This window comes from Lipotes vexillifer, unplaced genomic scaffold, assembly GCF_000442215.2.
Source record: "Lipotes vexillifer unplaced genomic scaffold, Lipotes_vexillifer_v1.1 scaffold371, whole genome shotgun sequence".
NCBI lineage: Eukaryota > Metazoa > Chordata > Mammalia > Artiodactyla > Lipotidae > Lipotes > Lipotes vexillifer.
Genome location: NW_006786304.1, coordinates 1,208,093 through 1,211,143, shown reverse-complemented (window position 1 = coordinate 1,211,143; position 3,051 = coordinate 1,208,093).

Here is a 3,051-nt window from a genome sequence, read left to right as displayed (position 1 = left end):
TGGGGGTGGGTGGGAGTTGGAGGGCAAATGGGAAAGAACAAGAAGACAATTCAATGCAGCAAACACTTATTAAGCACCTACTGGGTGCTGAAGAGTAGGGTGCAGGGAGGCCACTCAGAGTCTCTGAGATCTGACTGGCTAACAGGAAAGGCGGGGGGAAGAGGTGATGGATTTTTCAATGATCCCCATCCCTGACCCCACATCTGCGTCCCCTCTGGACAAACTGCAGCACAAAAGATTGAGGTCAGATTGCAGAAGGGACTTTCAAGGGATGGTGAAGACCATAGAGTGAATTTCATAAGGTAAAATGGGGAAAGGTGTGTGGCTCTCCACTCACCAACATAGTGAGTGAACTAACTCACTGAGCTAGCAAACTACCTTTCAGATATAGCCCTGGCTGGCGGGGTAGGGGGTCCCCGAAAAATGTGAATAGGGAGGGGGCGGTCACACAGATACACCAAGGGAACACTTTTCAGGAGGCCCAGCCTCCAGAGACGTGTCTGTGTGAGAAGAGTACTGGACCCCGCTGATTGGGACCCAGAAATAGGTCTACAGAAAGCATCTGACAAGCTGGAGGGCAGCTGAGGATGCAAATGATATGCAAATGAGTGCTTTCAAATCCCACCTCCCCACTCCCAGACCTTACTTCACCTCTCCCTGGCTCCTTCCCCTCCTTATGGAGGGCTCGGGGAGTTGTAGGTGGGGATAGTCCAGCTAGATACTGCAATACCCACATGTGGGTGGAGATGTTGTGAAATACTGTAAGGTCTTTTGAGAGGTGGAGGGGAGCAGTGGCCCATAGGGCCACCTCCACCTCCAACCCCAAGAGCCCCCAACTGCAGAAGATATGTACAAAGTTACATCAAGAATTGTTTTGGCACTCAAATCTCCATCTGGGTTCAGTCTGGAGATTAGGGGTGAGGGCAGCAGCGGTGGGAAGTGAGGGATGGGGAAATGGGGCCTGCCCCCCACCCTGGAGATGAAGAGGGCACGGAAAAAGTCACCCTAGTGCCCAAGCTACAGCCTCCCATCAGGTGGAAGGGCTGGGGTGGGAAATTCAGTGCAAGGTACCTTGAAGGCTATTGCTTTCTAGGGATTTTCACATTTTGATTTGGGGGTGGCTCTCTCGCAAGGGGCAGGGGTCTCCCAGGCTTTAGGGGTGGGAACTGTTTCTGGCTTTTCTCCCCTCCTTTGCCGGGAGAGAGACGAGGAGGCTGGATTCCCCCAAAGCCATGGAGAAGAGAAGGGTCTGGAAGACCTAGGAGGGGGACAATTGGGGGAGAGGGTGGGCATGGGGTGCCCCTCCCCCAGAGATGCTGATGATGGAACCAGGGCACTGGGAGGCCCTGCCTTGGGTTGGAGGAAGTGGAGGTGGTCTCCATGGGGAAGGGGGAGATGGATGGGGGTAGAAGTGGGTCTCAGCTATCCTAAGTCCATGGGGTTGTCAGGCCCCAACATCTCAGCCTGCCAGCAAGGCCTTAGAGCTGATCACAGCCGCAGTGCCCAGGGAGCCACTCTCAAACCAACTCTCAGGGCTGCCTGGCTTGGCAAACTCCATTAGAACATTCTAGATCCTCAGAGCCTGGTGAGAGCACCAAAACATTCCAATCCATCAGATACCACCAAAGTACTCCAGCTTGCTGGAAACCACAAGTCAACTAATGCATTAGACTACACGAAGCATTCCAGCTCAAGGGACCCTACCATGGCTCACTGAATACACCTGGGCCACCGTGGCCTGACAGAGCCACCATACATTTGGCCCACCAGACTTAATGAAACAAAGCCACGCAGACACAAGCATGCACACAAAAGGCAGGGGTGGGAAAGAGGGTCTTTAACAGTTTTCACCAGCTCCATCTCCCACCCCCTCCCTGCCAGGTGAGTTCAGACTTGGTACATTTGCATGGAGATGACCCTGACAATAGTGGGCCTTCTTCCTTAGAGTCCTCCGGATTAGATCCAACTCCCACCCCTTATTCTCCTCCTAGGAAGACCGCCAGGCCAAGACCCACCAAAGAGGGGTGTGGGTAGAGAAGGATCAGTGACTGGCCATGGCCTGATACGGGAAGTGCATGCCTCACCCTGGTGACATCATAGGAAGTAACCTGGAGACACCACAGGAAGTACATGCCCCCATGATATCATGAAGTAACCTTCCAGGAAGGCTCATTGAGACGTCATAGGAAGTACCTCTCTCTCCTATCATCACAGGAAGTGACCTCCAGGGAACTACTTCCTGTGACATCACAGGGAGTGCCAGAAGCACCCCAGAAAGTACTTGACTCAGTGACAGCACGACAGTGACCTTCATGCCCATTACTCAAGGAAAACCATAGGAGATGCCACAGGAAGTTGTTCCAGCCTCGTGCCAGAGCCTTGCCCACCGGACTGGCCCAATCCCAGAGCCGGCCTCATTCCCAGCAGCACCGCACCCCTCCCCCCATACAACCTGACAACAAAAAAGTGAAAAGTCCCACCTAGGAGGGGCAACTTCAGTGAGGGGAGAGTAGCTGAGAAAATCTGGGAACTCTGGGGTCCCTGTTCCAAATGCCCCACTTCAACTCAGACTCCTCTGCTACCTCTGCTCCCATCAGGTCCCTCAGATCCGGAGCTGAAAGCAGGAGAGGCGGGGTGTTGTTTTGGGGCAGCCCCTCTTTCTGGGTAACACAGAGGCTCCCTCCCCTCCTCCCATATGGAAACAAAAACTTATAAAGGGGGGGGGGAATCCTTATCAAAGGTGGGGAAAAAAAGGAGGGAAAGAAAGAGAAAATAACGCTTTGTTTTCTATTAAAATCAACAAAATGCAATATATACAGATATCACACAGACCTGGGCCCTGGGAGAGGAGGGTCAGGCCCAGTCAAGCATAGGGAGGAAGGAAGAAGGGGTCAGTTCAGGGCTGGGGAGGGAGCTTCTGGGCCCCATCCCCAGCCATCACTCAATCCTGCCTATGACTACCAGAAAGGGGGGGTGCAGTCAGGCCTACCCCAGCCCCATCCCAAGAGGAGCAGGACTCTACCGAGCTGCGGTCAGGAGTTGGGAGGCAGG